The sequence below is a fragment of the Styela clava genome, chromosome 10 (assembly GCF_964204865.1).
Source record: "Styela clava chromosome 10, kaStyClav1.hap1.2, whole genome shotgun sequence".
Lineage (NCBI taxonomy): Eukaryota > Metazoa > Chordata > Ascidiacea > Stolidobranchia > Styelidae > Styela > Styela clava.
In genome coordinates, this window is record NC_135259.1 from 18554014 (window position 1) to 18574337 (window position 20324).

The 20324-nt window shown below is 37.7% G+C and overlaps 23 non-coding genes across 23 annotated transcripts; 5 read left to right on the plus strand and 18 right to left on the minus strand.

Moving 5' to 3' along the window:
• Positions 1 to 54: 54 nt before the first annotated feature.
• On the minus strand, positions 55 to 146 carry Trnan-guu (transfer RNA asparagine (anticodon GUU)). Its single transcript is given in 2 exon segments — positions 55 to 90; positions 109 to 146. It is a non-coding gene; the product is annotated as a tRNA-Asn (tRNA).
• An 882-nt stretch (positions 147 to 1028) lies between these two features.
• On the minus strand, positions 1029 to 1120 carry Trnan-auu (transfer RNA asparagine (anticodon AUU)). The gene is given in 2 exon segments: positions 1029 to 1064; positions 1083 to 1120. It is a non-coding gene; the product is annotated as a tRNA-Asn (tRNA).
• An 882-nt stretch (positions 1121 to 2002) lies between these two features.
• Positions 2003 to 2094, minus strand: Trnan-auu (transfer RNA asparagine (anticodon AUU)). The gene is given in 2 exon segments: positions 2003 to 2038; positions 2057 to 2094. It is a non-coding gene; the product is annotated as a tRNA-Asn (tRNA).
• A 596-nt stretch (positions 2095 to 2690) lies between these two features.
• Positions 2691 to 2762, plus strand: Trnae-uuc (transfer RNA glutamic acid (anticodon UUC)). Its single transcript has one exon. It is a non-coding gene; the product is annotated as a tRNA-Glu (tRNA).
• A 316-nt stretch (positions 2763 to 3078) lies between these two features.
• On the minus strand, positions 3079 to 3152 carry Trnai-aau (transfer RNA isoleucine (anticodon AAU)). The gene has a single exon. It is a non-coding gene; the product is annotated as a tRNA-Ile (tRNA).
• Positions 3153 to 3599: 447 nt separating this feature from the next.
• Trnan-guu (transfer RNA asparagine (anticodon GUU)) lies at positions 3600 to 3691 on the minus strand. Its single transcript is given in 2 exon segments — positions 3600 to 3635; positions 3654 to 3691. It is a non-coding gene; the product is annotated as a tRNA-Asn (tRNA).
• Positions 3692 to 4573: 882 nt separating this feature from the next.
• Trnan-auu (transfer RNA asparagine (anticodon AUU)) lies at positions 4574 to 4665 on the minus strand. Its single transcript is given in 2 exon segments — positions 4574 to 4609; positions 4628 to 4665. It is a non-coding gene; the product is annotated as a tRNA-Asn (tRNA).
• Positions 4666 to 5261: 596 nt separating this feature from the next.
• Trnae-uuc (transfer RNA glutamic acid (anticodon UUC)) lies at positions 5262 to 5333 on the plus strand. The gene has a single exon. It is a non-coding gene; the product is annotated as a tRNA-Glu (tRNA).
• A 316-nt stretch (positions 5334 to 5649) lies between these two features.
• Trnai-aau (transfer RNA isoleucine (anticodon AAU)) lies at positions 5650 to 5723 on the minus strand. Its single transcript has one exon. It is a non-coding gene; the product is annotated as a tRNA-Ile (tRNA).
• A 447-nt stretch (positions 5724 to 6170) lies between these two features.
• Positions 6171 to 6262, minus strand: Trnan-guu (transfer RNA asparagine (anticodon GUU)). The gene is given in 2 exon segments: positions 6171 to 6206; positions 6225 to 6262. It is a non-coding gene; the product is annotated as a tRNA-Asn (tRNA).
• Positions 6263 to 6915: 653 nt separating this feature from the next.
• On the plus strand, positions 6916 to 6987 carry Trnae-uuc (transfer RNA glutamic acid (anticodon UUC)). The gene has a single exon. It is a non-coding gene; the product is annotated as a tRNA-Glu (tRNA).
• A 316-nt stretch (positions 6988 to 7303) lies between these two features.
• On the minus strand, positions 7304 to 7377 carry Trnai-aau (transfer RNA isoleucine (anticodon AAU)). Its single transcript has one exon. It is a non-coding gene; the product is annotated as a tRNA-Ile (tRNA).
• A 447-nt stretch (positions 7378 to 7824) lies between these two features.
• Positions 7825 to 7916, minus strand: Trnan-guu (transfer RNA asparagine (anticodon GUU)). The gene is given in 2 exon segments: positions 7825 to 7860; positions 7879 to 7916. It is a non-coding gene; the product is annotated as a tRNA-Asn (tRNA).
• Positions 7917 to 8569: 653 nt separating this feature from the next.
• On the plus strand, positions 8570 to 8641 carry Trnae-uuc (transfer RNA glutamic acid (anticodon UUC)). Its single transcript has one exon. It is a non-coding gene; the product is annotated as a tRNA-Glu (tRNA).
• A 311-nt stretch (positions 8642 to 8952) lies between these two features.
• Trnai-aau (transfer RNA isoleucine (anticodon AAU)) lies at positions 8953 to 9026 on the minus strand. Its single transcript has one exon. It is a non-coding gene; the product is annotated as a tRNA-Ile (tRNA).
• A 447-nt stretch (positions 9027 to 9473) lies between these two features.
• Positions 9474 to 9565, minus strand: Trnan-guu (transfer RNA asparagine (anticodon GUU)). The gene is given in 2 exon segments: positions 9474 to 9509; positions 9528 to 9565. It is a non-coding gene; the product is annotated as a tRNA-Asn (tRNA).
• A 653-nt stretch (positions 9566 to 10218) lies between these two features.
• Trnae-uuc (transfer RNA glutamic acid (anticodon UUC)) lies at positions 10219 to 10290 on the plus strand. Its single transcript has one exon. It is a non-coding gene; the product is annotated as a tRNA-Glu (tRNA).
• Positions 10291 to 10599: 309 nt separating this feature from the next.
• On the minus strand, positions 10600 to 10673 carry Trnai-aau (transfer RNA isoleucine (anticodon AAU)). The gene has a single exon. It is a non-coding gene; the product is annotated as a tRNA-Ile (tRNA).
• Positions 10674 to 11120: 447 nt separating this feature from the next.
• Trnan-guu (transfer RNA asparagine (anticodon GUU)) lies at positions 11121 to 11212 on the minus strand. The gene is given in 2 exon segments: positions 11121 to 11156; positions 11175 to 11212. It is a non-coding gene; the product is annotated as a tRNA-Asn (tRNA).
• Positions 11213 to 12253: 1041 nt separating this feature from the next.
• Trnai-aau (transfer RNA isoleucine (anticodon AAU)) lies at positions 12254 to 12327 on the minus strand. Its single transcript has one exon. It is a non-coding gene; the product is annotated as a tRNA-Ile (tRNA).
• A 447-nt stretch (positions 12328 to 12774) lies between these two features.
• On the minus strand, positions 12775 to 12866 carry Trnan-guu (transfer RNA asparagine (anticodon GUU)). The gene is given in 2 exon segments: positions 12775 to 12810; positions 12829 to 12866. It is a non-coding gene; the product is annotated as a tRNA-Asn (tRNA).
• Positions 12867 to 19439: 6573 nt separating this feature from the next.
• On the minus strand, positions 19440 to 19513 carry Trnai-aau (transfer RNA isoleucine (anticodon AAU)). Its single transcript has one exon. It is a non-coding gene; the product is annotated as a tRNA-Ile (tRNA).
• A 447-nt stretch (positions 19514 to 19960) lies between these two features.
• Positions 19961 to 20052, minus strand: Trnan-guu (transfer RNA asparagine (anticodon GUU)). Its single transcript is given in 2 exon segments — positions 19961 to 19996; positions 20015 to 20052. It is a non-coding gene; the product is annotated as a tRNA-Asn (tRNA).
• Positions 20053 to 20324: the final 272 nt, after the last annotated feature.

The window sequence follows — 20324 nt, forward strand, 5'->3', positions numbered from 1 at the left end:
TTCATCCGAGGGAACACACAGATAGAAAGGATTCATTTTTTAAATAATAGACAGCGTCCCTGGGTGGGCTTGACCCACCAACCTTTCGGTACCCATCAGTATAAGAGGTAACAGCCGAACGCGCTGACCGATTGCGCCACAGAGACCGACACGGACTATGGTTTGTTAATTTGTTTTTATAAAAGATTCGAAATGTCCAATATTTTTTGGTAATCTGCATTAAATTACATTGGTTTTAAATGATTTTCTCAACACAACAAAACACATAATTTATAAATTTAAGAAAGAATTACATGAAGTATTTAAAATACTGACCTCGAAGACAGCATGGATATTAGTTCAGTGGAGAGAGTAGGTCATTTCTGCCGATATCCCAGATGAACTAGGCGTTAGGATTTCAGGCTCTCACCCATGCGGCCCGGGTTCTATTCCCGGTCTGGGAAACTCTTTATACCAAATATTTTAAATTTTTGATTTCTTTCAGAAGGATCATTAGTGAGGTTTTATATGCCAAATCATTGATTGTTACAGTTGTAAAAGCGACAGTGACTGGGTAGGTTGTTCGTGAAGAACCATGTGGCCATTACAGTGTCAGCCTTATAATAAATTAATTTTGGATAGGAATAGTTTTTCAGTGATATTTCCAACATAAAACAAAGATATCAGCTGTATACAGAAGACAGAAGTACATGAAGTATTTCAAATAATGACGAAGAAAACTACGCGGATATTACTTCAGTAGCGCTACATTGAGGTAACACCAATTTATTAGATAATACTTCTGCCAAAGTAATCGTATTTGATATTTTAGTCACCATGGATTAATTGTGTGAAGAAACAGTAGAGGAACGAGATAGCATCTTTCAGTTACGAAGTACTAAATTCTGTCAGCGACATTTGTTTTTGTAGTATCTGTTTGACTCTAGGAAACAGAAATTAAAGATAGACTTGCTATTCCTTAATATTAAGTGGATTTCATCCGAGGGAACACACAGATAGAAAGGATTCATTTTTTAAATAATAGACAGCGTCCCTGGGTGGGCTTGAACCACCAACCTTTCGGTACCCATCAGTATAAGAGGTAATAGCCGAACGCGCTGACCGATTGCGCCACAGAGACCGACACGGACTATGGTTTGTTAATTTGTTTTTATAAAAGATTCGAAATGTCCAATATTTTTTGGTAATCTGCATTAAATTACATTGGTTTCAAATGATTTTCTCAACACAACAAAACACATAATTTATAAATTTAAGAAAGAATTACATGAAGTATTTAAAATACTGACCTCGAAGACAGCATGGATATTAGTTCAGTGGAGAGAGTAGGTCATTTCTGCCGATATCCCAGATGAACTAGGCGTTAGGATTTCAGGCTCTCACCCATGCGGCCCGGGTTCTATTCCCGGTCTGGGAAACTCTTTATACCAAATATTTTAAATTTTTGATTTCTTTCAGAAGGATCATTAGTGAGGTTTTATATGCCAAATCATTGATTGTTACAGTTGTAAAAGCGACAGTGACTGGGTAGGTTGTTCGTGAAGAACCATGTGGCCATTACAGTGTCAGCCTTATAATAAATTAATTTTGGATAGGAATAGTTTTTCAGTGATATTTCCAACATAAAACAAAGATATCAGCTGTATACAGAAGACAGAAGTACATGAAGTATTTCAAATAATGACGAAGAAAACTACGCGGATATTACTTCAGTAGCGCTACATTGAGGTAACACCAATTTATTAGATAATACTTCTGCCAAAGTAATCGTATTTGATATTTTAGTCACCATGGATTAATTGTGTGAAGAAACAGTAGAGGAACGAGATAGCATCTTTCAGTTACGAAGTACTAAATTCTGTCAGCGACATTTGTTTTTGTAGTATCTGTTTGACTCTAGGAAACAGAAATTAAAGATAGACTTGCTATTCCTTAATATTAAGTGGATTTCATCCGAGGGAACACACAGATAGAAAGGATTCATTTTTTAAATAATAGACAGCGTCCCTGGGTGGGCTTGAACCACCAACCTTTCGGTACCCATCAGTATAAGAGGTAATAGCCGAACGCGCTGACCGATTGCGCCACAGAGACCGACACGGACTATGGTTTGTTAATTTGTTTTTATAAAAGATTCGAAATGTCCAATATTTTTTGGTAATCTGCATTAAATTACATTGGTTTCAAATGATTTTCTCAACACAACAAAACACATAATTTATAAATTTAAGAAAGAATTACATGAAGTATTTAAAATACTGACCTCGAAGACAGCATGGATATTAGTTCAGTGGAGAGAGTAGGTCATTTCTGCCGATATCCCAGATGAACTAGGCGTTAGGATTTCAGGCTCTCACCCATGCGGCCCGGGTTCTATTCCAGGTCTGGGAAACTCTTTATACCAAATCATTGATTGTTACAGTTGTAAAAGCGACAGTGACTGGGTAGGTTGTTCGTGAAGAACCATGTGGCCATTACAGTGTCAGCCTTATAAAAAATTAATTTTTGATAGGAATAGTTTTTCAGTGATATTTCCAACATAAAACAAAGATATCAGCTGTATACAGAAGACAGAAGTACATGAAGTATTTCAAATAATGACGAAGAAAACTACGCGGATATTACTTCAGTAGCGCTACATTGAGGTAACACCAATTTATTAGATAATACTTCTGCCAAGGGAATCGTATTCCCAGATGGTCTAGGGGTTAGGATTCCTGGCTTTCACCCAGGCGGCCCGGGTTCGATTCCCGGTCTGGGAAACTTTTCTTCAAACAAAGATCAGGTAGGTCAGTTTTAGTTTTGAAACGTCAGAAAGATAATGGTGAAGCTTTACTCTTTAGGCTGTATTTCTCGAGTGACTAAAGAATATATTACCTTAACAAAAACTTTCCAGAATGTGATTAGTGGGGTTTAACCTGATAATTTATCGATTTAACTGTTGTAGTTGTTAAGGAGGATGATCGTAAAGATGCATGCAAATATGGGAATGTCACGAGTACAATAATATAACAGCACAACACTTTCACCTAACTTCAAGTCCGTGTCATTCTTTGAGATTAACGGTTATTAAGACACTGGCCAGTACGGGGATCGAACCCGCGACATTCGCATTATTAGCACGACGCTCTAACCAACTGAGCTAACCGGCCATATGTTCTATTGAATATACTCAGCCAATTTCATTAAGACTCTTACAGTAATTGTCTTCAAAAAGGAAGTTGTGAAATGTTATTTTTTTAACTAAGAAAGTACTTTTCTCACACGAGTCAAAAGCGCTGATAGGAAAGTACTGAAATCGCCGTTGGGCTATTCCTTGTGGAAAAGTGGAATTCTTCTAAGCATATAGAGTGAGGGAGAAGTTTTTCATTTGATATTTTAGTCACCATGGATTAATTGTGTGAAGAAACAGTAGAGGAACGAGATAGCATCTTTCAGTTACGAAGTACTAAATTCTATCAGCGACATTTGTTTTTGTAGTATCTGTTTGACTCTAGGAAACAGAAATTAAAGATAGACTTGCTATTCCTTAATATTAAATGGATTTCATCCGAGGGAACACACAGATAGAAAGGATTCATTTTTTAAATAATAGACAGCGTCCCTGGGTGGGCTTGAACCACCAACCTTTCGGTACCCATCAGTATTAGAGGTAACAGCCGAACGCGCTGACCGATTGCGCCACAGAGACCGACACGGAATATGGTTTGTTAATTTGTTTTTATAAAAGATTCGAAATGTCCAATATTTTTTGGTAATCTGCATTAAATTACATTGGTTTCAAATGATTTTCTCAACACAACAAAACACATAATTTATAAATTTAAGAAAGAATTACATGAAGTATTTAAAATACTGACCTCGAAGACAGCATGGATATTAGTTCAGTGGAGAGAGTTGGTCATTTCTGCCGATATCCCAGATGAACTAGGCGTTAGGATTTCAGGCTCTCACCCATGCGGCCCGGGTTCTATTCCCGGTCTGGGAAACTCTTTATACCAAATATTTTAAATTTTTGATTTCGTTCACAAGGATCATTCGTGAGGTTTTATATGTCAAATCATTGATTGTTACAGTTGTAAAAGCGACAGTGGCTTGGTAGGTTGTTCGTGAAGAACCATGTGGCCATTACAGTGTCAGCCTTATAATAAATTAATTTTGGATAGGAATAGTTTTTCAGTGATACTTCCAACATAAAACAAAGATATCAGCTGTATACAGAAGACAGAAGTACATGAAGTATTTCAAATAATGACGAAGAAAACTACGCGGATATTACTTCAGTAGCGCTACATTGAGGTAACACCAATTTATTAGATAATACTTCTGCCAAAGTAATCGTATTTGATATTTTAGTCACCATGGATTAATTGTGTGAAGAAACAGTAGAGGAACGAGATAGCATCTTTCAGTTACGAAGTACTAAATTCTGTCAGCGACATTTGTTTTTGTAGTATCTGTTTGACTCTAGGAAACAGAAATTAAAGATAGACTTGCTATTCCTTAATATTAAGTGGATTTCATCCGAGGGAACACACAGATAGAAAGGATTCATTTTTTAAATAATAGACAGCGTCCCTGGGTGGGCTTGAACCACCAACCTTTCGGTACCCATCAGTATAAGAGGTAATAGCCGAACGCGCTGACCGATTGCGCCACAGAGACCGACACGGACTATGGTTTGTTAATTTGTTTTTATAAAAGATTCGAAATGTCCAATATTTTTTGGTAATCTGCATTAAATTACATTGGTTTCAAATGATTTTCTCAACACAACAAAACACATAATTTATAAATTTAAGAAAGAATTACATGAAGTATTTAAAATACTGACCTCGAAGACAGCATGGATATTAGTTCAGTGGAGAGAGTAGGTCATTTCTGCCGATATCCCAGATGAACTAGGCGTTAGGATTTCAGGCTCTCACCCATGCGGCCCGGGTTCTATTCCAGGTCTGGGAAACTCTTTATACCAAATCATTGATTGTTACAGTTGTAAAAGCGACAGTGACTGGGTAGGTTGTTCGTGAAGAACCATGTGGCCATTACAGTGTCAGCCTTTTAAAAAATTAATTTTTGATAGGAATAGTTTTTCAGTGATATTTCCAACATAAAACAAAGATATCAGCTGTATACAGAAGACAGAAGTACATGAAGTATTTCAAATAATGACGAAGAAAACTACGCGGATATTACTTCAGTAGCGCTACATTGAGGTAACACCAATTTATTAGATAATACTTCTGCCAAGGGAATCGTATTCCCAGATGGTCTAGGGGTTAGGATTCCTGGCTTTCACCCAGGCGGCCCGGGTTCGATTCCCGGTCTGGGAAACTTTTCTTCAAACAAAGATCAGGTAGGTCAGTTTTAGTTTTGAAACGTCAGAAAGATAATGGTGAAGCTTTACTCTTTAGGCTGTATTTCTCGAGTGACTAAAGAATATATTACCTTAACAAAAACTTTCCAGAATGTGATTAGTGGGGTTTAACCTGATAATTTATCGATTTAACTGTTGTAGTTGTTAAGGAGGATGATCGTAAAGATGCATGCAAATATGGGAATGTCACGAGTACAATAATATAACAGCACAACACTTTCACCTAACTTCAAGTCCGTGTCATTCTTTGAGATTAACGGTTATTAAGACACTGGCCAGTACGGGGATCGAACCCGCGACATTCGCATTATTAGCACGACGCTCTAACCAACTGAGCTAACCGGCCATATGTTCTATTGAATATACTCAGCCAATTTCATTAAGACTCTTACAGTAATTGTCTTCAAAAAGGAAGTTGTGAAATGTTATTTTTTTAACTAAGAAAGTACTTTTCTCACACGAGTCAAAAGCGCTGATAGGAAAGTACTGAAATCGCCGTTGGGCTATTCCTTGTGGAAAAGTGGAATTCTTCTAAGCATATAGAGTGAGGGAGAAGTTTTTCATTTGATATTTTAGTCACCATGGATTAATTGTGTGAAGAAACAGTAGAGGAACGAGATAGCATCTTTCAGTTACGAAGTACTAAATTCTATCAGCGACATTTGTTTTTGTAGTATCTGTTTGACTCTAGGAAACAGAAATTAAAGATAGACTTGCTATTCCTTAATATTAAATGGATTTCATCCGAGGGAACACACAGATAGAAAGGATTCATTTTTTAAATAATAGACAGCGTCCCTGGGTGGGCTTGAACCACCAACCTTTCGGTACCCATCAGTATTAGAGGTAACAGCCGAACGCGCTGACCGATTGCGCCACAGAGACCGACACGGAATATGGTTTGTTAATTTGTTTTTATAAAAGATTCGAAATGTCCAATATTTTTTGGTAATCTGCATTAAATTACATTGGTTTCAAATGATTTTCTCAACACAACAAAACACATAATTTATAAATTTAAGAAAGAATTACATGAAGTATTTAAAATACTGACCTCGAAGACAGCATGGATATTAGTTCAGTGGAGAGAGTTGGTCATTTCTGCCGATATCCCAGATGAACTAGGCGTTAGGATTTCAGGCTCTCACCCATGCGGCCCGGGTTCTATTCCCGGTCTGGGAAACTCTTTATACCAAATATTTTAAATTTTTGATTTCGTTCACAAGGATCATTCGTGAGGTTTTATATGTCAAATCATTGATTGTTACAGTTGTAAAAGCGACAGTGGCTTGGTAGGTTGTTCGTGAAGAACCATGTGGCCATTACAGTGTCAGCCTTATAATAAATTAATTTTGGATAGGAATAGTTTTTCAGTGATACTTCCAACATAAAACAAAGATATCAGCTGTATACAGAAGACAGAAGTACATGAAGTATTTCAAATAATGACGAAGAAAACTACGCGGATATTACTTCAGTAGCGCTACATTGAGGTAACACCAATTTATTAGATAATACTTCTGCCAAAGTAAGCGTATTCCCAGATGGTCTAGGGGTTAGGATTCCTGGCTTTCACCCAGGCGGCCCGGGTTCGATTCCCGGTCTGGGAAACTTTTCTTCAAACAAAGATCAGGTAGGTCAGTTTTAGTTTTGAAACGTCAGAAAGATAATGGTGAAGCTTTACTCTTTAGGCTGTATTTCTCGAGTGACTAAAGAATATATTACCTTAAAAAAAACTTTCCAGAATGTGATTAGTGGGGTTTAACCTGATAATTTATCGATTTAACTGTTGTAGTTGTTAAGGAGGATGATCGTAAAGATGCATGCAAATATGGGAATGTCACGAGTACAATAATATAACAGCACAACACTTTCACCTAACTTCAAGTCCGTGTCATTCTTTGAGATTAACGGTTAATAAGACACTGGCCAGTACGGGGATCGAACCCGCGACATTCGCGTTATTAGCAAGACGCTCTAACCAACTGAGCTAACCGGCCATATGTTCTATTGAATATACTCAGCCAATTTCATTAAGACTCTTACAGTAATTGTCTTCAAAAAGGAAGTTGTGAAATGTTATTTTTTTAACTAAGAAAGTACTTTTCTCACACGAGTCAAAAGCGCTGATAGGAAAGTACTGAAATCGCCGTTGGGCTATTCCTTGTGGAAAAGTGGAATTCGTCTAAGCATATAGAGTGAGGGAGAAGTTTTTCATTTGATATTTTAGTCACCATGGATTAATTGTGTGAAGAAACAGTAGAGGAACGAGATAGCATCTTTCAGTTACGAAGTACTAAATTCTGTCAGCGACATTTGTTTTTGTAGTATCTGTTTGACTCTAGGAAACAGAAATTAAAGATAGACTTGCTATTCCTTAATATTAAATAGATTTCATCCGAGGGAACACACAGATAGAAAGGATTCATTTTTTAAATAATAGACAGCGTCCCTGGGTGGGCTTGAACCACCAACCTTTCGGTACCCATCAGTATAAGAGGTAACAGCCGAACGCGCTGACCGATTGCGCCACAGAGACCGACTCGGACTATTGTTTGTTAATTTGTTTTTATAAAAGATTCGAAATGTCCAATATTTTTTGGTAATCTGCATTAAATTACATTGGTTTTAAATGATTTTCTCAACACAACAAAACACATAATTTATAAATTTAAGAAAGAATTACATGGAGTATTTAAAATACTGACCTCGAAGACAGCATGGATATTAGTTCAGTGGAGAGAGTAGGTCATTTCTGCCGATATCCCAGATGAACTAGGTGTTAGGATTTCAGGCTCTCACCCATGCGGCCCGGGTTCTATTCCCGGTCTGGGAAACTCTTTACACCAAATATTTTAAATTTTTGATTTCTTTCAGAAGGATCATTAGTGAGGTTTTATATGTCAAATCATTGATTGTTACAGTTGTAAAAGCGACAGTGACTTGGTAGGTTGTTCGTGAAAAACCATGTGGCCATTACAGTGTCAGCCTTATAATAAATTAATTTTGGATAGGAATAGTTTTTCAGTGATATTTCCAACATAAAACAAAGATATCAGCTGTATACAGAAGACAGAAGTACATGAAGTATTTCAAATAATGACGAAGAAAACTACGCGGATATTACTTCAGTAGCGCTACATTGAGGTAACACCAATTTATTAGATAATACTTCTGCCAAAGTAATCGTATTCCCAGATGGTCTAGGGGTTAGGATTCCTGGCTTTCACCCAGGCGGCCCGGGTTCGATTCCCGGTCTGGGAAACTTTTCTTCAAACAAAGATCAGGTAGTTTTAGTTTTGAAACGTCAGAAAGATAATGGTGAAGCTTTACTCTTTAGGCTGTATTTCTCGAGTGACTAAAGAATATATTACCTTAACAAAAACTTTCCAGAATGTGATTAGTGGGGTTTAACCTGATAATTTATCGATTTCACTGTTGTAGTTGTTAAGGAGGATGATCGTAAAGATGCATGCAAATATCGGAATGTCACGAGTACAATAATATAACAGCACAACACTTTCACCTAACTTCAAGCCCGCGTCATTCTTTGAGATTAACGGCTAATAAGACACTGGCCAGTACGGGGATCAAACCCGCGACATTCGCGTTATTAGCACGACGCTCTAAACAACTGAGCTAACCGGCCATATGTTCTATTGAATATACTCAGCCAATTTCATTAAGACTCTTACAGTAATTGTCTTCAAAAAGGAAGTTGTGAAATGTTATTTTTTTAACTAAGAAAGTACTTTTCTCACACGAGTCAAAAGCGCTGATAGGAAAGTACTGAAATCGCCGTTGGGCTATTCCTTGTGGAAAAGTGGAATTCGTCTAAGCATATAGAGTGAAGGAGAAGTTTTTTATTTGATATTTTAGTCACCATGGATTAATTGTGTGAAGAAACAGTAGAGGAACGAGATAGCATCTTTCAGTTACGAAGTACTAAATTCTGTCAGCGACATTTGTTTTTGTAGTATCTGTTTGACTCTAGGAAACAGAAATTAAAGATAGACTTGCTATTCCTTAATATTAAATGGATTTCATCCGAGGGAACACACAGATAGAAAGGATTCATTTTTTAAATAATAGACAGCGTCCCTGGGTGGGCTTGAACCACCAACCTTTCGGTACCCATCAGTATAAGAGGTAACAGCCGAACGCGCTGACCGATTGTGCCACAGAGACCGACACGGAATATGGTTTGTTAATTTGTTTTTATAAAAGATTCGAAATGTCCAATATTTTTTGGTAATCTGAATTAAATTACATTGGTTTTAAATGATTTTCTCAACACAACATAACACATAATTTATAAATTCAAGAAAGAATTACATGAAGTATTTAAAATACTGACCTCAAAGACAGCATGGATATTAGTTCAGTGGAGAGAGTAGGTCATTTCTGCCGATATCCCAGATGAACTAGGCGTTAGGATTTCAGGCTCACACCCATGCGGCCCGGGTTCTATTCCCGGTCTGGGAAACTCTTTATACCAAATATTTTAAATTTTTGATTTCTTTCAGAAGGATCATTAGTGAGGTTTTATATGTCAAATCATTGATTGTTACAGTTGTAAAAGCGACAGTGACTTGGTAGGTTGTTCGTGAAGAACCATGTGGCCATTACAGTGTCAGCCTTATAATAAATTAATTTTGGATAGGAATAGTTTTCCAGTGATATTTCCAACATAAAACAAAGATATCAGATGTATACAGAAGACAGAAGTACATGAAGTATTTCAAATAATGACGAAGAAAACTACGCGGATATTACTTCAGTAGCGCTACATTGAGGTAACACCAATTTATTAGATAATACTTCTGCCAAAGTAATCGTATTCCCAGATGGTCTAGGGGTTAGGATTCCTGGCTTTCACCCAGGCGGCCCGGGTTCGATTCCCGGTCTGGGAAACTTTTCTTCAAACAAAGATCAGGTAGGTCAGTTTTAGTTTTGAAACGTCAGAAAGATAATGGTGAAGCTTTACTCTTTAGGCTGTATTTCTCGAGTGACTAAAGAATATATTACCTTAACAAAAACTTTCCAGAATGTGGGGTTTAACCTGATAATTTATCGATTTCACTGTTGTAGTTGTTAAGGAGGATGATCGTAAAGATGCATGCAAATATGGGAATGTCACGAGTACAATAATATAACAGCACAACACTTTCACCTAACTTCAAGCCCGCGTCATTCTTTGAGATTAACGGCTAATAAGACACTGGCCAGTACGGGGATCGAACCCGCGACATTCGCGTTATTAGCACGACGCTCTAACCAACTGAGCTAACCGGCCATATGTTCTATTGAATATACTCAGCCAGTTTCATTAAGACTCTTACAGTAATTGTCTTCAAAAAGGAAGTTGTGAAATGTTATTTTTTTAACTAAGAAAGTACTTTTTTCACACGAGTCAAAAGCGCTGATAGGAAAGTACTGAAATCGCCGTTGGGCTATTCCTTGTGGAAAAGTGGAATTCGTCTAAGCATATAGAGTGAGGGAGAAGTTTTTCATTTGATATTTTAGTCACCATGGATTAATTGTGTGAAGAAACAGTAGAGGAACGAGATAGCATCTTTCAGTTACGAAGTACTAAATTCTGTCAGCGACATTTGTTTTTGTAGTATCTGTTTGACTCTAGGAAACAGAAATTAAAGATAGACTTGCTATTCCTTAATATTAAATGGATTTCATCCGAGGGAACACACAGATAGAAAGGATTCATTTTTTAAATAATAGACAGCATCCCTGGGTGGGCTTGAACCACCAACCTTTCGGTACCCATCAGTATAAGAGGTAACAGCCGAACGCGCTGACCGATTGCGCCACAGAGACCGACACGGACTATGGTTTGTTAATTTGTTTTTATAAAAGATTCGAAATGTCCAATATTTTTTGGTAATCTGCATTAAATTACATTGGTTTTAAATGATTTTCTCAACACAACAAAACACATAATTTATAAATTTAAGAAAGAATTACATGAAGTATTTAAAATACTGACCTCGAAGACAGCATGGATATTAGTTCAGTGGAGAGAGTAGGTCATTTCTGCCGATATCCCAGATGAACTAGGCGTTAGGATTTCAGGCTCTCACCCATGCGGCCCGGGTTCTATTACCGGTCTGGGAAACTCTTTATACCAAATATTTTAAATTTTTGATTTCTTTCAGAAGGATCATTAGTGAGGTTTTATATGTCAAATCATTGATTGTTACAGTTGTAAAAGCGACAGTGACTTGGTAGGTTGTTCGTGAAGAACCATGTGGCCATTACAGTGTCAGCCTTATAATAAATTAATTTTGGATAGGAATAGTTTTTCAGTGATATTTCCAACATAAAACAAAGATATCAGCTGTATACAGAAGACAGAAGTACATGAAGTATTTCAAATAATGACGAAGAAAACTACGCGGATATTACTTCAGTAGCGCTACATTGAGGTAACACCAATTTATTAGATAATACTTCTGTCAAAGTAATCGTATTCCCAGATGGTCTAGGGGTTAGGATTCCTGGCTTTCACCCAGGCGGCCCAGGTTCGATTCCCGGTCTGGGAAACTTTTCTTCAAACAAAGATCAGGTAGGTCAGTTTTAGTTTTGAAACGTCAGAAAGATAATGGTGAAGCTTTACTCTTTAGGCTGTATTTCTCGAGTGACTAAAGAATATATTACCTTAACAAAAACTTTCCAGAATGTGATTAGTGGGGTTTAACCTGATAATTTATCGATTTAACTGTTGTAGTTGTTAAGGAGGATGATCGTAAAGATGCATGCAAATATGGGAATGTCACGAGTACAATAATATAACAGCACAACACTTTCACCTAACTTCAAGCCCGTGTCATTCTTTGAGATTAACGGCTAATAAGACACTGGCCAGTACGGGGATCGAACCCGCGACATTCGCGTTATTAGCACGACGCTCTAACCAACTGAGCTAACCGGCCATATGTTCTTTTGAATATACTCAGCCAATTTCATTAGGACTCTTACAGTAATTGTCTTCAAAAAGGAAGTTGTGAAATGTTATTTTTTTAACTATGAAAGTACTTTTCTCACACGAGTCAAAAGCGCTGATAGGAAAGTACTGAAATCGCCGTTGGGCTATTCCTTGTGGAAAAGTGGAATTCGTCTAAGCATATAGAGTGAGGGAGAAGTTTTTCATTTGATATTTTAGTCACCATGGATTAATTGTGTGAAGAAACAGTAGAGGAACGAGATAGCATCTTTCAGTTACGAAGTACCAAATTCTGTCAGCGACATTTGTTTTTGTAGTATCTGTTTGACTCTAGGAAACAGAAATTAAAGATAGACTTGCTATTCCTTAATATTAAATGGATTTCATCCGAGGGAACACACAGATAGAAAGGATTCATTTTTTAAATAATAGACAGCGTCCCTGGGTGGGCTTGAACCACCAACCTTTCGGTACCCATCAGTATAAGAGGTAACAGCCGAACGCGCTGACCGATTGCGCCACAGAGACCGACACGGACTATGGTTTGTTAATTTGTTTTTATAAAAGATTCGAAATGTCCAATATTTTTTGGTAATCTGCATTAAATTACATTGGTTTTAAATGATTTTCTCAACACAAAAAAACACATAATTTATAAATTTAAGAAAGAATTACATGAAGTATTTAAAATACTGACCTCGAAGACAGCATGGATATTAGTTCAGTGGAGAGAGTAGGTCATTTCTGCCGATATCCCAGATGAACTAGGCGTTAGGATTTCAGGCTCTCACCCATGCGGCCCGGGTTCTATTCCCGGTCTGGGAAACTCTTTATACCAAATATTTTAAATTTTTGATTTTTTTCAGAAGGATCATTAGTGAGGTTTTATATGTCAAATCATTGATTGTTACAGTTGTAAAAGCGACAGTGACTTGGTAGGTTGTTCGTGAAGAACCATGTGGCCATTACAGTGTCAGCCTTATAATAAATTAATTTTGGATAGGAATAGTTTTTCAGTGATATTTCCAACATAAAACAAAGATATCAGCTGTATACAGAAGACAGAAGTACATGAAGTATTTCAAATAATGACGAAGAAAACTACGCGGATATTACTTCAGTAGCGCTACATTGAGGTAACACCAATTTATTAGATAATACTTCTGCCAAAGTAATCGTATTCCCAGATAGTCTAGGGGTTAGGATTCCTGCCTGTTAGTTGTGGTAGAGCGTTGGTTAAAGCGCCTGTCTGTCAAACAGCATGGATTACGCGAAAGCAGGCAGTGCAACAACAGGGAGAGAAGCAACAACCCGGGACTATTCTGCGGCTGTCGCATCGAACCCACCAGTAGAAACATCACCAGGAGAAGCAAGACCAAGAACGGTTTTCCTCAAAACGGACACGGAATTCACCTTCGCCTCAATAATGGAATTACTGAAAAACAATGAAAAAACTAAGGAATATACAAACGAAATTAAGGGATTATATGAGACCCGCAAGGGCCAATGGATTTTAACGTTTGCACCTACGGACGGTCCAAATAACAGCTGCAGGGAAAGTTTCTTGGAAGCTACACAAGGACAAATTAAAACAGCAGAAGCACAAATCGCTGTACAAATGCCGAGCGATGCATCCGTAAGGATTTCAGTGAAGGATATACCTCACGAAATATCCTATGACAAAGCTGTTCATACGATCAACCAGCTGGGTTGTGGGACAGTAAAGAGTGCTATTAAGAATTGGCACAGAGGGACTGACGTATATAACGGCTACATAGCTTTCATAATAGAGGGTTTTAAAAAGGAACGATTACCAGACTATGTAGTGTTCAAAGGCCTCAAATGTAAAACATATCTTCCGAAAGAACTATACATTCCAAAATGTGGAAGATGTCTACAATCTGGACACACATTCATAGACTGTAATAACGAGCCTGTCTGCAGATATTGTAGACAGGCTGGACATTTACAAAAGGACTGCCAAACAAAAGCTAGAGACTTTCCAGTCATAGGAAATTACACAAAAACCTGGACTTTTCCCAAACAAAGGAGGACGCAACAGATAATTCCTACAAATTCACATAGCAAAACAAAACAAAACAATGGAAACACCAAGCAAAACCGACCGGTAATTACACCTAATCAGGTTAATTGCCAATCAACCGAAGAAATTACACCTACAAAGAACAAACAGGAAACAACGCAGGGTGGCAAGGATAAATCCATCTCCGAATTTTCTCCGTCGGCCTCTGAACTACGTGAAATAAGTGACTGGTCGGAATGTGAAGATGTCGGAATCACAACAAGTCCGAGTCAAACCCCCCAAAAAGACGCGCAACTTGGAGAATCGCCCAAAGTCGCACAACCTGGAAATACCCATCAAACACCTAAACAACCGGAACCGAGCAGAAAACTGAAACAAACTTCGACCATCGGCAATACGCCTTTCCACCCTCCACCGAAAGGGAAGGCCTATGTTAAAGTCATGGTCCATAAATATGAAGCGCACGACACAACAACGTCTTTATTTAGCGACGTTCCGGATGAAATTCTCTCTGCCCCAGCAGTTCTAGGAAATAACGAACACATAGTAGATCTGACGGACGCAAACCTGGACAACTCCGACATGAACAATAAAAGAAATAGAGAATCGTCATCGGAATCATCCTTTTCGGCTACAACCGAAACAAAATTAACTGGAAAAAATAAAAAAGGAAAGCGTAAGTGAATGAAACTTTTAAAATTTTCAGAAACTGCTTTTTATACGTCTACTGACGTACAAACTTATAAACTATAATTCGGGATATTATTTGCTTATACCATAAATAGTAGCATACACCTTTTTACTAGGTATATATGGCTAAGGTGAAGATTGTTTCCATGAACGTAAATGGTCTACAACACCATAGATATGAGTTGGACAAATTTATAGAAACGGATAAGCCGAATGTCCTTTGTATACAAGAGGCCCATAAGGTCGACAAGGCCCTCATGACCCAGTGGGCGAATGATAAAAAATATAATATATATTATAATACTCTGGATAGGAATGAAGGTTTCCATACCTCTTACAGGCAAGGCACGTTGATAATGGTTAAAGTTTGTGATACCATATTGCCACCAACTTACACCACACATATCACACATCGGTGCGATAGTATAGAAATAGAAATGGACAAGCGGATGATCAAGATATTCAATGTTTACGCCCCGGCGAAAAACGGCCCTCATAAAACGGAGTTCTACCAAAATCTCGCCAACATTCTAAGTAATTACTGCGAATCAAATTACTTAATAATAGTCGGAGATTTCAATGCCGTCCTGGACATTCGTGACGTCACAAATGCCAACAACTTCAAAATGCGACCCCCTGAGAAAATCTTCCGAAAATTCGTCCTACAGAACAATATATTCGATACCTACCGTGCAAAATATCCAAACAAACAAATCTATACCTTCCACTTCAAATCGCAAGGACGGAGAATAGACCGGATATATAACTCGGCCAATGTAAATAGCATCATTTCGGACATAACCCATATACCCAACACTGTTTCGGATCACATACTATGCCCACAAATTACACTAGAACAAACCAAAAAGGTTCGATGGGGCAAAGGAACGTGGCGCAAACACCGCGCTATATAAGGACCCCACGTATATCACCATCATCTAAAATACATATAAAGACGCACTCACGGATATCGAAAACTTTGATTACTTGTCGGACTGTTGGGACTATGTGAAAAAGAGGGTTAAAAAACAAACCATTGCCTACTCGAAATTCCGGACACGTGACCACAATAATAGCTTAATGCAAATTCGAAAAAGATATGATATACTAATCAATGAGGGGAAAGCGGAAAACATGATCGAAATCAAAAGGCTAAAATCGCAGATCGAGATAATTCAAGATGAACGAAACAAAAGGGACATACTAATGGCAAAAATGAAAAACCTTGAAGAAGGGGAAAGGCCCACCAAAACCTTTTATGAAAAAATCCGGCGCAGATCTAGGCAAACAACAATAGAAGAGCTGGTGACAAATGACCAAAATGTAAAAACAAATCCCGGGGAGATCATATCAATAGTAGAAAGTTTCTATAAGAACCTATGGGGCAAAGAGAATATAACGCAAGAACAATACCAAAATCGTTATCTAAACTTAATGGGCTCTTCTAAAATTGCAGATGAGGATAATATCATACTAGAAAGCTATATCTCACAAGAAGAGGTATATAGGGCGATAAAATTTATGGGAAACGATAAATCCCCAGGATTTGATGGTCTATCCAAAGAATTCTACCTGACCTTCTGGAACTCTATTAAAAAGCAATTTACTCAACTTATGAATAACATATTATATTTCGGCCAAATACCAAAATCTGCTACCATAGCGAAAGTTAAATTAGTATACAAGAAGGGAGACAAAACAAATTTAAAAAATTGGAGGCCAATCACAACGCTCAATGCAGACTATAAAATCCTATCAAGAATCCTTGTTAAACAATTAGAACCAGTACTAAACAAAATCATAAGTCCATCCCAGAAATGCGCACTCAAGCAAAGATGTATGGAAGATGTTCATTATAACATAGACGCTATAATTAGACACTGCAAAATGAAAAATATCCCCGGTTCACTAATAATAATAGACAATCTTAAAGCTTTTGATAGAGTGAATCATGACTTCTTATTTAAAATTTTACATCAAATTGGACTTGGAAATAGAATTTCAAAAGCAATTAAAAGCATGTATTACGGAATTAAAAGTCAGGTAGATGTAAACGGTAGACTCACGCAGGAAATCGATATAGGGCAAGGAATTAGGCAAGGATGCCCGTTAAGTATGCTTCTCTACGCCATCAATATAGAGCCCCTAGCAAGATCGGTACAATTAAATGCCAATATACATGGTATCCAACTGGGGAGATACGAGCATAAACTCGATCAGTTTGCTGATGATATCACGTTCGCAGTTAGAGATCAATTATCTATTACAGAAATCTTTCACGAGCTAGACAATTTCCATTTAGCAACAGGACAAAAAATAAATAAAGATAAGACCGAAATTCTCTGTATTACAAAAGAATCGCATAATTTAGTGAACAATTCGCCACATGGGAACTACATAAAACAAAACACCATAATACTTGGAATACAATTTGGAAATATGGACTTAAACAATATGTGGCAGGCAATCGAAAATAAGATGATACGAACCCTAAATTACGTTAAGCTGCGAAAACTCACCTGGTATGGTAAACTGATATCAATCAACTCCATGATTATGTCTGTCATAATCTTCCATACGAGAGTAAAGAGAATCCCGAAAACGTATATAAAGAAAATCGAGAGTGCGCTGTTTAAGTTCCTCTGGCACCCGCAAAAGATAGAGGCCATTAGCAGAAAATCGCTACAAAGAATGTGGAACGATGGTGGGATCAATATGATTGATGTTGATGCAAAAATAAAGGCATGTGCAGTGGAAAAAATGAGATACATCGTGGGTAACGAACCCCTAACTCAATTTTGGCAAATAGAGGCATTATACTCTTTGGGATCCAGAGTCAAGCAAATTAACAAGGATAGATACACCAACGCAATGCCCCACAGCAATACTATTCCGGAGCAATGGGCATACATCCTCGACATCTATAAAGAATTGAATTTCTCGCAATCCACCTGGGAGGTTGCAAGACATAAAGACCTGTACATGAAATTGAAGAACAACAGGACAGCCAAAGAAAAACAACAGCTGCTGAATGTGAATTGGGAAGAAGCTCACCTATTTAACCATGATTATAAAAATAAGTTTACTAACGCGGAACGAATAATCTCGTATCGCATTATAAGAGAGGGGTACATATTCGGCGATCGCTTGAGGGGAATGTCCCTCAGGTATGATGCTCTCGGAAACTTAAAAATATTAGGCTGCAAATTTTGCAAAGGGCCTGTAGACAATACAGGACATATAATTATAAACTGTAAATCAACGAGGAAATATGCAGTAAAACTTTTAAAAATTCTTAACAGCGTACTAAGCAACTCCATCAAAATAACTCCGAAGGAAATATTCTACAATAGTTACAGGGGGCATAACCGAATAGTAGTCACCAAATGTTATGTAATATGGAAAAAGAACTTAATTGGCACCAAAATAAGACTGGATATCCAAAATAAATATTTGACCCCTATGGACGATGATATAATTTCAAAAACAATATCTCACTTTACGCAATTTTTAAACACAATGGAGAACACTTTTACTAACCTTATTTTTCTCGGAATAGTAAATAACTGGAAGGAGATCCTAAATGGATATTCAGCTACATAACGCAATCCACCATAAACAAAAGCATATCTGCCCAAGTGGACTCTGCAATTTTATCCATTTTTTATGTCGGAAATACCATCACATATTAAGCGGACGTGATGAATCAGAAGCTTCACGGTGGATGTCATGCTGTGTGCGTGTTAAGCGTCACGCAGTATGTACGGAAGCCGGGGGGCGGAAGTTGAGCTATGCTATGCATGGTGCAGACGGAAGCCCTGGGCGAAAGTTATGCTGTGACATACAGTGTATACCGAACCCCGGGGTGGAAGTTTGTGCTGTGCAATGGCGCGGCAGATACTGAAGCCTCCATAAGCTTATGACTGCTGCTTATGCAGTGGCATGCTTATGAAGCGTTATACCGATAGGACACGGATATGACGTGGCATTAGACACTGATCTGTGCCTTGGAAAATTCTGATCCGCATAACTCATTGTCTAGGTCTGGGAAACTTTTCTTCAAACAAAGATCAGGTAGGTCAGTTTTAGTTTTAAAACGTCAGAAAGATAATGGTGAAGCTTTACTCTTTAGGCTGTATTTCTCGAGTGACTAAAGAATATATTACCTTAACAAAAACTTTCCAGAATGTGATTAGTGGGGTTTAACCTGATAATTTATCGATTTAACTGTTGTAGTTGTTAAGGAGGATGATCGTAAAGATGCATGCAAATATGGGAATGTCACGAGTACAATAATATAACAGCACAACACTTTCACCTAACTTCAAGCCCGTGTCATTCTTTGAGATTAACGGTTAATAAGACACTGGCCAGTACGGGGATCGAACCCGCGACATTCGCGTTATTAGCACGACGCTCTAACCAACTGAGCTAACCGGCCATATGTTCTATTGAATATACTCAGCCAATTTCATTAAGACTCTTACAGTAATTGTCTTCAAAAAGGAAGTTGTGAAATGTTATTTTTTTACCTAAGAAAGTACTTTTCTCACACGAGTCAAAAGCGCTGATAGGAAAGTACTGAATTCGCCGTTGGGCTATTCCTTGTGGAAAAGTGGAATTCGTCTAAGCATATAGAGTGAGGGAGAAGTTTTTCATTTGATATTTTAGTCACCATGGATTAATTGTGTGAAGAAACAGTAGAGGAACGAGATAGCATCTTTCAGTTACGAAGTACTAAATTCTGTCAGCGACATTTGTTTTTGTAGTATCTGTTTGACTCTAGGAAACAGAAATTAAAGATAGACTTGCTATTCCTTAATATTAAATGGATTTCATCCGAGGGAACACACAGATAGAAAGGATTCATTTTTTAAATAATAGACAGCGTCCCTGGGTGGGCTTGAACCACCAACCTTTCGGTACCCATCAGTATAAGAGGTAACAGCCGAATGCGCTGACCGATTGCGCCACAGAGACCGACACGGACTACGGTTTGTTAATTTGTTTTTATAAAAGATTCGAAATGTCCAATATTTTTTGGTAATCTGCATTAAATTACATTGGTTTTAAATGATTTTCTAAACACAACAAAACACATAATTTATAAATTTAAGAAAGAATTACATGAAGTATTTAAAATACTGACCTCGAAGACAGCATGGATATTAGTTCAGTGGAGAGAGTAGGTCATTTCTGCCGATATCCCAGATGAACTAGGCGTTAGGATTTCAGGCTCTCACCCATGCGGC